Raw genomic sequence first — 13108 nt, 5'->3', positions numbered from 1 at the left:
TCCGACCAAATGGGATCGAGCGTGTTGGGTTATGTGGTGCACCCCTGCAGGGAAGTTAATCTATTCGAATAGCCGTGATCTTCGGTAACAGGACGACTTGGAGTTGTACCTTGAACTTATGACAACTAGAACCAGATACTTAATAAAACACACCCTTCCAAGTGCCAGATACAACCGGTGATCGCTCTCTCACAGGGCACGAGGGGAGGATCATCGGTTTGGGTTATGCTATGCGATGCTACTTGGAGGACTTCAGTCTACTCTCTTCTACATGCTGCAAGATGGAGGTGGCCAGAAGCGTAGTCTTTGACAGGATTAGCTATCCCCCCTCTTATTCTGGCTTTCTGCAGTTCAGTCCAACCGATATGGCCCTTTACACATTTACCCATACATATGTAGTGTAGCTCCTTGCTTGCGAGTACTTTGGATGAGTACTCACGTTGCTTTCTCCTTCTTTCCTCTATCCCTTCTACCTGGTTGTCGAACCAGATGTTGGAGCCAGGAGAACTTGTTTAACTTATGTCTGTACTCAGATATTGTTGCTTCTGCTGACTCGTCTATGATCGAGCTCTTGTATTCGAGCCCTCGAGGCCCCTGGCTTGTAATATGATGCTTGTATGACTTATTTTTATTTGTAGAGTTGTGTTGTGATATCTTCCCGTGAGTCCCTGATCTTGATCGTACACGTTTGCGTGTATGATTAGTGTACGATTGAATCGGGGGCGTCACAAGTTGGTATCAGAGCCGACTGCCTGTAGGAATCCCCCTTCCACGCTCCTTGGCCGAAGTTGAGTCTAGACATTACAAAAACTTTTACTAACATGGCTATGCGGCCCATGGGCCCACGTCACCATTGGGTGGTATTAGGATCTTTTATTCCTCGTCTATACTCTGGGACTCTGATCTCTCTTCTATTCGGGTTAAATGATTTTGCTAAAATCTAACTTTAGGTTCTCGAAAATACTTCCTCCCGAAGAGCCCCATTCAGGCCAGATGATCGCCTGCTGCACCAGAAGATTTCGTAGTTACTCTCTGCTACTCTTTCGAGACTTTGTGCCCATCGCCTTTGCAAATTCCCTACCACTGTTATATCATTATGGATAACTATATCCACTTGCCCTTTTAAATCCCATTGATCTTGTTATTACAAGATACACCAAAAATTCTCTGTATTGTTCTGAGAATATTTTGTGCCTACTGACTTGCAGTTCCTCCCCACCTGAATACCCCTACGGATAATATCTCGCCCTTATCGAGTATCTACTCATCCCTAGTTGTTCATGTGTTTCACAATGGTCATCGAAATACTATTCGATCCTCCAAAAAAAATTCCTTAGTAGCTTATTGCTCTGCAATACTTGTCTGCTTGCATGATGGGTGCTTTCCATATGTATGGCAATATTCGTTAGTATCCTTAGGCACCGTCATTTTGATCCCTTTGATCCAACATGAGTGCGGATGCACGCAATCATCAGTTGATCCTTTTAAATTATCTTTCCGGCTCAGACGTCATTTTGAACATGGGCTGGTTCTCAACAAATCCAATTGCCGTCGATTGTACCCCTAAGGCTATTCAACTTATCCATCCCTAATCAGAACATTGCTTTTGATCCCTTGATTTGAAAATCATAATTCCATTTGCACTTGAGCTCTGGATTAGTCAGTTGTTTCCATAATCCAATGCCTTTGCATTCTTTCTTCTTCTGGTAAGAGTACCGATACTCACATCAGCTCCATTGTGTATCGTCAGATCCATTGTTTGATTTCATCCGACATCGTCCTTAATGTTCAATAACCTTGTGAGCCTTTCCACAGGTATATTAATGCCTTTGGTAAACTGTATCCTCTGCCTTGTCATCCATGCTCTACTTTTGAGCTTGTGTTATTTACTCCTGAAGTTTGTGATATATGTTCCTAAGATACCCGATGGTTTGAACTAATGCCTTCCCTAATCTGTGCAAACCCGGAAGATTTCACGGGTCATACTTATCTGGTATTTGCACCCAGGTAACTTTCAACAACTATGTCATTTTCAAATACAGGAGGTGATGAAAGGTTATGGCGTTGAACAAGTGGGAGTCGATTGAACTGTGTATATGCCCAATGGACACGATGTATACCTGATCATGGGAAGCTTCTCTTAAATAATTATCCTTGTTACAAGATCATCTTGTATCCTTCGATGTGGTTTCGCCCAAAATTTCTTCCTTTGATCCATTTCTTGGACAAGTTAAAGTACTTGTCTTCTGCAGTTCATTATACCTGTCCAATCCTTATTCTGATCTACCTTCGAGTATTACCCTCTGGTGTCTCGAGAATAACACGGAACTACATAACTTCTTATGAGTTCTTCATCAACTATTATTCTCGTCGATTCCATTTTTCCAACGGGTTCTGAGTTGTTAGAACCCCTCAAGGACACCGACAAGTGAATCAATTCCGCACTCCGACTCAATAAGTTAATCTCCGTTGCTTATGAGTTTAATAATCCTTCAAGTCACTCCTAGCCTGATCGGCTATATCATTACCATGTTAAATTTTAACTATGCTACCCAGTCCTTCTTCCCGTAGAACAATTATTTGACAATGAGCTAAGCTTACGTCGATTTTCCTCATCATATCATTTTTCCTTGAACAACAAGCTTGATTTCGAGTTGTGCCGTACCCATGGTTCCAATAACCTTCTGCTTCATCATTCCTTTGAATTGATGTCGTTGCTGGTTGATTACGTCTTCATGAAACCTCTCGACAAAAGTGTCGTGATCATCATCAACATTCTGAGTGTTTCCAGGATATCAATTGAATTCTTGATGAGAAATAGCATCCTTTGCCCTCGATGATTTGGGTTATCATCGACAACATTATTGGCATTCCTCAACACAAAACTTTGTTCCTGATTTGTGTTGTACCTTGGAGTTCTTGCTATCCGCCTTATGATATGTTCTACCGCGGAGTATTACCATATTTAATGTCAAGAAGGTTGTGAGGATTGCTCCACCTCTTAAGAATTCTTGTATAATGATACTTATCACCATCACCATTCTTTCTTGGTCCCTCGTGTTGATTCCAACGGGGTACCACAAGTGAATGGTGGGGTATGGATTCTGCACTTCTAGCAACTCTATTGCTTTGAAGTTAATGATCGAACCTTATTCTTAGACTATCGGTTGCTGAACCACCGTTCTAACATTGATCATTGCTACATAACCCCATAATTCGGGTGCACCTTTCAACAAATGTTTAATTGTGTATGTTTTCCTCAAGCATACCTCCTTATGTCATCTGATCTGAGAAATGTTATCTCCTTATTCACATAGTTGTGGAAATCCATCCTTTTGGAAATCTCGAGGAATTGACGCTGAGTCCATCAGCCACCTCCTCGTCCTCTCATTGGTTAAATGATGAACTCTTGTTTTGGAACTCGCTTCCATAGTTCATTTCCAAGGATCTTACATTATCATCTAGTCAATGTGTGTTACACCTTTTCTTCTCGGGCACCCTGAGTCTGAGGTATCCTAACACCGACCAGATCTGAATCCCGGTCAGATATGACGGTTGGAATATATTTCCAAGGGTAATAACAATGTTCTTTTATGACCCGGTAAGGTGATGTCTTGCCCAGTACACCTGGCCGGAGGACCTATTGTTAATGTTTCCTTTTTAACAAGGTTATCCATTCTTCCCTGAGGAAATTGTAAGACTTATTCTACAAGTTATTCCTGATGGATCCTTTGTGTTTCCTAAGTCTGATCTTCACCTGATGACCATGTCAATGCTATCTCGAAGCATGTCAATGGTACTCTGATTTTCAACAGGAACATTTGAAGCACGATGCTAAATTTTATTTATCATTTATCCTAACACCATTGTATGGGTAATATCATGATATTCCTCCCCCTTACCTAAAAGGTTTTCTACTTTATATCCTGTCTTGGATATCATCCTCTGCTTGACTTTGGGGAGGATATACCCGATATATGTGTTTAAACACTTTTCCTTTCCATTGTTCTGATTAATTTGATAATCATATTATCCTTTCCATTGTTTGGTTTAACCTTTCTTGAGGTTTATATGATCTAAGCAGTAATATTTTCCTGCTTACGAAAACACCTCGGTGTACCACCTTATCAGTCAGACCCTGTTACTATTGTTGATGACATTTCGGTAGCCACCGATGGACGGGAACCTTGCCTATTGGTCCGCCTCGTCAACGAGCAGGAAAATGGTTCTCTTCGTCCCTCGCCCTTGGTACCAATGTTGTTGCCGACATAGCTGACATGGTACTCCCTGACATGCCTTGCTATCATGACCGTGCAAGATGTCACTGCTCCTATAAAAAAAAAGAACCACATGGTGGGCCCATAACCCATAGTTTCACATGATCGAAACCTGACTCTCCTATACACCCTATTGCCAAAGTTATTCCTAGAGCTTGACTTCATATGTAATTTGTGAGCCACCTTCCCAGTGATCAATTCTGGTATCGGACACAATACTTATTCCCGTTGCTCTGAACCCCATTCACACTCTGTTTCAGGCAATGAACGATTGCCTATCCGCTTGAAACTTCTTATTGCACCGTCTTACTTTGCTCTCGATGTGTTTCATTTGTTCAACTCGAGAGATACTCATATGTTCATACTTGGGAAACCCCCAGAAGATTTTCCCTTATAACATCCTATTGTTGTAGAGCTGCCCCTTACCTATTCGTAAGTACGATGGAGATCCCGAAGAAAGGATGACAATTGATCATGGTGACTTGAAGCAGTGAAATGAAGACATCAACGAAAGGGATCAACCTCTTAGAAGGCAGCCAAGACCGAGAAGACTCGTTAGGTTTTTCGCTACCAACACCTTCGCCCCTTACTCCACCGCTTAAATCTCGGGACGAGATTTCTTGTAGTGGAGGAGAATTGTGACGCCCGGGTAATTAAGCTACAGTGATCCTCTGCTAATGATGCCACGTCACCTCGTTTATAGTTGCTAATCTCGAGTTAGTTCGAAACCGATTCAAATTCAAATTCAAAAATAGGCAAACAATAAAAGTTTTCAAATATTAAAACTAAAATGTTCGGAGTGAACCAAATATTGCATAGATAATTATGGTGGAGAAACCACACTTTTATAAAATGTTTAAATACTCTTAAATGAATAAAAGAGTAGCAAAAACAATTTATTTTAATGCTTTAAAAATAATAAACATTTTCAAAACTAAATTGTTATAAGTATTAAACTATTGTGGCAGTGGCATAATTTGTAAAATCCTATTTAGGTGCCACTTTGGTAATTTACTAAAACTAAAATAAAAGGAAACTAAAAGAAAGCAAAGTATAAAAAACAGAAAACAAAACTAACAAAAAAGGGAAATAGAAGAACCCCCCCCCCACTGGGCCACGGCCCAGCTGGCCTCTGGACCCACTAGGCCGGTCCAGTCGGCCCAGCCGCCGTCCGACCTAACCCTAGACGACCGACGCCCCCACTCCCCTCGTTCCCCACTCCCCCCTCTCATTTCCCCGCACGCCTCCCTCTGCTTCCTCGATCTGGATCGGGGGCAACGACCCCAACCCCGATCCCGCATCGCCCCGCTCGTCCCTCGACACCGCCGCTCGCCCTGCACCCGCCCGATGCCGTCCGTCGTCGCCCGGAGCCCGCGTCGACCGCGCCAAGCCGCCTCCTCGCCGGAGATGGACGGATCCCGGAGGCCCCGTCGCGGATCCGGCCTCCCCTCGCCTTGCTCCGCCACTCGTCCCCGTCGACCTCCCCGACCTCCACCGAGCCCGTTGCCCCGTCCGTACTCCGCCCCGTGAGCTTCCCCCTCTCCTCCCCTGTCTTCCACGCGCACGCTGCCGCGCACCGTGACTCCCGCCCGCTGCCATCGACCACAGCGCTGCTGCCGCTGCCCCCCACGGCCTCGCCCCGGCACGCGCCTCCTCCCCTGCTGCTGCAGCTGCTTGCCCACGCCGTCGCCTGGGCCGTGCCGCCACCGCCACCGCCGCACCGCGCCGCGCGTGCCCTGCAGCGCCCCCGCCCACCGTTGTTGCTTCGCTGCGCCGACCGCCCCCTCCTCGCCGGCCCCGCTGCTCGCCCGCCTGCGCCGCCGCGCGCCTCCAGCAGCCCCCGTGCTAAGCCCGCCGCCCTGACCTCTGGCCTCGCCCCGCCACTCCCTGCGGGCGAGCGCTCGCACAGGCGCCCGTAGCGCCCGCTAACCCGCAACGGCCCCCAGGGCCAATGACACATGGGGCCCAGCCCCAGAACGTTTAATAATAAAAAAAGATTTAAAAAACTAAATAAAAATAAAAACATTATTTAATTAATTAAATTAATTAATCCTAATTAGATTAGCCTAATTAACTCGTTTCACCTAATAAACTTTGATTAATTAATTAAAAGTGAATGACATGCGGGACCCACACGTCAGTTGACCCAGTCAACGCCATGTTGACTGCTGGCGTCATGCTGATGACGTCAGCATGCACTATTCTAGATAATGTTGTTTTAAAATAATTAATTAAATTCCAGAAGTTAGTAAAATCTTTAGAAAATCATATCTTTTAATCCGTAACTCGGATTAAATTATTTTCAACATGAAAGTTGCTCAGAACGACAAGACGAATCCGAATACGCAGCCCGTTCGCCCGCCACGCATCCCTAGCATAGCGAACACACAACTTTCCCCCTCCGTTTCATTTGTCCGAAAACGCGAAACACCGGGGATACTTTCCCGGATGTTTCCCCCCTTCACCGGTATCACCTCATACCGCGATAGAGCACCCCTAGCACCGATACTTGTCATGTCATGCATCGCTATGCATCTGTTTTCTTAAATATTTATTGTTTCTCCCCCCTCTTCTCTCGCTAGACACCGAGACCGACGCCGCTGCTACCCAGTACGACTACGGTGTTGACAACCCCTCTCTCTTGCCAGAGCAACCAGGCAAGCCCCCCCTTTGATCACCAGATATCGCCTACTCTTCTCTATACTGCTTGCATTAGAGTAGTGTAGCATGTTACTGCTTTCCGTTATTCCTATCCTGATGCATAGCCTGTCCTTGCTACTACTGTTGTTACCATTACCTGCTATCCTACTGCTTAGTATAGGATGCTAGTGTTCCATCAGTGGCTCTACACTCTTGTCCGTCTGCCATGCTATACTACTGGGCCCTGATCACTTCAGGAGGTGATCACGGGCATATACTATATACTTTACACAGTTACATTACTTATGATACTATTCGGAGATGGGGGCTGAAGGGGCAGGTGGCTCCATCCCGGTAGAGGTGGGCCTGGGTTCCCGACGGCCCCCGACTGTTACTTTGAGGCGGAGCGACAGGGCAGGTTGAGACCACCTAGGAGAGAGGTGGGCCTGGCCCTGGTCGGCGTCCGTGGTTATTTCAGAATAACACGTTTAACGAGATCTTGGTATTTGATCTGAGTCTGGCTACTGGCCTATACGCACTAACCATCTACGCGGGGACAGTTATGGGCACTCGACGCCGTGGTATCAGCCGAAGCCTTCGTGACGTCAGCGACTGAGTGGCGCGCGCCGGATTGGACCGTAAGCCTGCTCTTGTATTAAGGGGGCTAGTTCTGCTTCCAGCCGCGTTCGCAATGTGCAGGTGTGCAAAGGGCGATGGGCCCAGACCCCTGCGCCATAGGATTTAGACCGGCGTGCTGACCTTTCTGTTGTGCCTAGGTAGGGCTGCGACGTGTTGATCTTCCGAGGCCGGGCATGACCCAGAAAAGTGTGTCCGGCCAAATGGGATCGAGCGTGTTGAGTTATGTGGTGCACCCCTGCAGGGAAGTTAATCTATTCGAATAGCCGTGATCTTCGGTAACAGGACGACTTGGAGTTGTACCTTGACCTTATGACAACTAGAACCGGATACTTAATAAAACACACCCTTCCACGTGCCAGATACAACAGGTGATCGCTCTCTCACAGGGCGACGAGGGGAGGATCATCGGTTAGGGTTATGCTATGCGATGCTACTTGGAGGACTTCAGTCTACTCTCTTCTACATGCTGCAAGATGGAGGTGGCCAGAAGCGTAGTCTTCGACAGGATTAGCTATCCCCCTCTTATTCTGGCTTTCTGCAGTTCAGTCCACCGATATGGCCCTTTACACATTTACCCATGCATATGTAGTGTAGCTCCTTGCTTGCGAGTACTTTGGATGAGTACTCACGGTTGCTTTCTCCTTCCTTTCCCTCTATCCCTTCTACCTGGTTGTCGCAACCAGATGTTGGAGACTAGGAGCCAGACGCCACCGTCGACGATGACTCCTACTACACCGGAGGTGCCTACTACTACGTGCTGCCCGCTGACGACGACCAGGAGTAGTTTAGGAGGATCCCAGGCAGGAGGCCTGCGCCTCTTTCGATCTGTATCCCAGTTTGTGCTAGCCTTCTTAAGGCAAACTTGTTTAACTTATGTCTGTACTCAGATATTGTTGCTTCCGCTGACTCGTCTATGATCGAGCTCTTGTATTCGAGCCCTCGAGGCCCCTGGCTTGTAATATGATGCTTGTATGACTTATTTTATTTGTAGAGTTGTGTTGTGATATCTTCCCGTGAGTCCCTGATCTTGATCGTACATGTTTGCGTGTATGATTAGTGTATGATTGAATCAGGGGCGTCAATCTAATTAGGATTAATTAAGTTAATTAATTAATGTTTTTATTTTTATTTAGTTTTTTTAAATCTTTTTTTATTAAACGTTCTGGGGCTGGGCCCCATGTGTCATTGGCCCTGGGGGCCGTTGCGGGTTAGCGGGTGCTACGGGCGCCTGTGCGAGCGCTCGCCCGCAGGGAGTGGCGGGGCGAGGCCAGAGGTCAGGGCAGCGGGCTTAGAAAGGGGGCTGCTGGAGGTGCGCGGCGGCGCAGGCGGGCGAGCAGCGGGGCCGGCGAGGAGGGGGAGGTCGGCGCAGCGAAGCAACAACGGTGGCGGGGGGCACTGCAGGGCACGCGGGGCGCGGCGCGACGGTGGCGGCACGGCCTAGGCGACGGCGCGGGCAAGCAGCTGCAGCAGCAGGGGAGGAGGCGCGCACCGGGGTGAGGCCGTGGGGGGCAGCGACAGCAGAGCTGCGGTCGATGGCAGCGGGCGGGAGTCGCGGTGCGCGGCAGCATGCGCGTGGAAGACAGGGGAGGAGAGGGGGAAGCTCACGGGGCGGAGTAGGGATGGGGCAACGGGCTCGGTGGAGGTCGGGGAGGTCGACGGGGACGAGTGGCGGAGCAAGGCAAGGGGAGGCCGGATCCGCGACGGGGCCTCCGGGATCCGTCCATCTCCGACGAGGAGGCGGCTTGGCGCGGTCGACGCGGGCTCCGGGCGACGACGGACGGCATCGGGCGGGTGCAGGGCGAGCGGCGGTGTCGAGGGACGAGCGGGGCGATGCGGGATCGGGGTCGGGGTCGTTGCCCCCGATCCAGATCGAGGAAGCAGAGGGAGGCGTGCGGGAAAACGAGAGGGGGGAGTGGGGAACGAGGGGAGTGGGGGCGTCGGTCGTCTAGGGTTAGGTCGGACGGCGGCTAGGCCGACTGGACCGGCCTAGTGGGTCCAGAGGCCAGCTGGGCCGTGGCCCAGTGGGGGGGGGTTCTTCTATTTCCCTTTTTTTTGTTAGTTTTGTTTTCTGTTTTTTATACTTTGCTTTCTTTTAGTTTCCTTTTATTTTAGTTTTAGTAAATTACCAAAGTGGTACCTAAATAGGATTTTACAAATTATGCCACTGCCACAATAGTTTAATACTTATAACAATTTAGTTTTGAAAATGTTTATTATTTTTAAAGCATTAAAATAATTGTTTTTGCTACTCTTTTATTCATTTAAGAGTATTTAAACATTTTATAAAAGTGTGGTTTCTCCACCATAATTATCTATGGAATATTTGGTTCACTCCGAACATTTTAGTTTTAATATTTGAAAACTTTTATTGTTTGCCTATTTTTGAATTTGAATTTGAATCGGTTTCGAACTAACTCGAGATTAGCAACTATAAACGAGGTGATGTGGCACCATTAGCAGAGGATCACTGTAGCTTAATTACCCGGGCGTCACACTGACGCTGACGGTAATGTTACTGTCTACAAAGCTTGACTTGTTGCAAAAGGATTTCGACAAGTTCAAGGGATTGACTACGATGATACCTTCTCACCCGTAACGATGCTTAAGTCTGTCCGAATCATGTTAGCAATTGCCGCATTTTATGATTATGAAATTTGGCAAATGGATGTCAAAACTGCATTCCTGAATGGATTTCTGGAAGAAGAGTTGTATATGATGCAACCGGAAGGTTTTGTCGATCCAAAGGGAGCTAACAAAGTATGCAAGCTCCAGCGATCCATTTATGGACTGGTGCAAGCCTCTCGGAGTTGGAATAAACGCTTTGATAGTGTGATCAAAGCATTTGGTTTTATATAGACTTTTGGATAAGCCCGTATTTACAAGAAAGTGAGTGGGAGCTCTGTAGCATTTCTAATATTATATGTGGATGACATATTGTTGATTGGAAATGATATAGAATTTCTGGATAGCATAAAGGGATACTTGAATAAGAGTTTTTCAATGAAAGACCTCGGTGAAGCTGCTTACGTATTGGGCATCAAGATCTATAGAGATAGATCAATACGCTTAATTGGACTTTCACAAAGCACATACCTTGACAAAGTTTTGAAGAAGTTCAAAATGTATCAAGCAAAGAAAGGGTTCTTGCCTGTGTTACAAGGTGTGAAGTTGAGTAAGACTCAATGCCCGACCACTGCAGAAGATAGAGAGAAAATGAAGATGTTCCCTATGCTTCAGCCATAGGCTCTATCATGTATGAAATGCTGTGTACCAGACCTGATGTGTGCCTTGCTATAAGTCTAGCAGGGAGGTACCGAAGTAATCCAGGAGTGGATCACTGGACAGCGGTCAAGAACATCCTGAAATACCTGAAAAGGACTAAGGATATGTTTCTCGTTTATGTAGGTGACAAAGAGTTCATTGTAAACGGTGACGTTGATGCAAGCTTTGACACTGATCTGGACGATTCTAAATCGCAAACCGGATACGTGTTTACATTGAACGGTGGAGCTGTCAGTTGGTGTAGTTCTAAACAAAGCGTTGTGGCGGGATCTACATGTGAAGCGGAGTACATAGCTGCTTCGGAAGCAGCAAATGAAGGAGTCTGGATGAAGGAGTTCATATCCGATCTAGGTGTCATAACTAGTGCATCGGGTCCAATGAAAATCTTTTGTGACAATACTGGAGCAATTGCCTTGGCGAAGGAATCCAGATTTCAACAGAGAACCAAGCACATCAAGAGACGCTTCAATTCCATCCGGGATTTAGTACAGGTGGGAGACATAGAAATTTGCAAGATACATACGAATATGAATCTTGCAGACCCGTTGACTAAGCCTCTTCCACGAGCAAAACATGATCAGCACCAAGGCTCAATGGGTGTTAGAATCATTACTGTGTAATCTAGATTATTGACTCTAGTGCAAGTGGGAGACTGAAGGAAATATGCCCTAGAGGCAATAATAAAGTTATTATTTATTTCCTTAAATCATGATAAATGTTTATTATTCATGCTAGAATTGTATTAACCGGAAACATAATACATGTGTGAATACATAGACAAACAAATTGTCACTAGTATGCTTCTACTTGACTAGCTCGGTGATCAAAGATGGTTATGTTCCCTAACCATAGACATGAGTTGTCATTTGATTAACGGGGTCACATCATTAGGAGAATGATATGATTGACATGACCCATTCCGTTAGCGTAGCACCCGATCGTTTAGTATGTTGCTATTGCTTTCTTCATGACTTATACATGCTCCTATGACTATGAGATTATGCAACTCCCGTTTACCGGAGGAACACTTTGTGTGCTACCAAACGTCACAACGTAACTGGGTGATTATAAAGGTGCTCTACAGGTGTCTCCGAAGGTACTTGTTGGGTTGGCTTATTTTGAGATTAGGATTTGTTACTCCGATTGTCAGAGAGGTATCTCTGGGCCCTCTCCGTAATGCACATCACTTAAGCCTTGCAAGCATTTCAACTAATGAGTTAGTTGCGAGATGACGTATTATGGAACGAGTAAAGATACATGCCGATAATGAGATTGAACTAGGTTTGAGATACCAACGATCGAATCTCGGGCAAGTAACATACCGATGACAAAGGGAACAACGTATGTTGTTATGCGGTTTGACCGATAAAGATCTTCGTAGAATATGTGGGAGCCAATATGAACATCCAGGTTCCGCTACTGGTTATTGACCGGAGACATGTCTCGGTCATGTCTACATAGTTCTCGAACCCGTAGGATCCGCACGCTCAAAGTTTCTATGACGGTTATATTATGAGTTTATATGTTTTGATGTACCGAAGGTTGTTCGGAGTCCCGGATGTGATCCTGGACATGACGAGGAGTCTCGAAATGGTCGAGACATTAAGATTGATATATTGGAATCCTATGTTTGGGTATCGGAAGTGTTCCGGGTGAAATCGGGATTTTACCGGAGTACCGGGAGGTTACCGGAACCCCCCGGGGACTTAATGGGCCTTAGTGGGCCTAGGTGGAAGAGAGGAGAGGCGGCTAGGGCTGGGCCGCACCCCCCCAATCCGAGTAGGACAAGGAGAGGGGGGCGGCGCCCCCCTTCCTTCTTCTCCTCCACTCCTTCCCCCTCCCAAGTCCTAATCCAACTAGGAAAGGGGGGGAGTCCTACTCCCGGTGGGAGTAGGACTCCTCCTGGCGTGCCTCCTCCCTGGCCGGCCGCACCCCCCCTTTCTCCTTTATATATAGGGGCAGGGGGCACCTCATAGACACAACAATTGATCATTTGATCTTTTAGCCGTGTGCGGTGCCCCGCTCCACCATAGTCCACCTTGATATTGATGTAGCGGTGCTTAAGCGAAGCCCTGCGTCGGTAGAACATCAACATCGTGACCACGCCATCGTGCTGACGAAACTCTCCCTCAACACTCGGCTGGATCGGAGTTCGAGGGACATCATTGGGTTGAACGTGTGCTGAACTCGGAGGTGTCTTATCTTCGGTACTTGATCGGTCAGATTGTGAAGACGTACGACTACATCAACCGCGTTGTGCTAACGCTTCC

Source organism: Triticum urartu, chromosome 3, assembly GCF_003073215.2.
Source record: "Triticum urartu cultivar G1812 chromosome 3, Tu2.1, whole genome shotgun sequence".
Classification (NCBI taxonomy): Eukaryota; Viridiplantae; Streptophyta; class Magnoliopsida; order Poales; family Poaceae; genus Triticum; species Triticum urartu.
The sequence above is the reverse complement of the archived record's forward strand: the minus strand, read 5'-3'. Positions refer to the sequence as shown.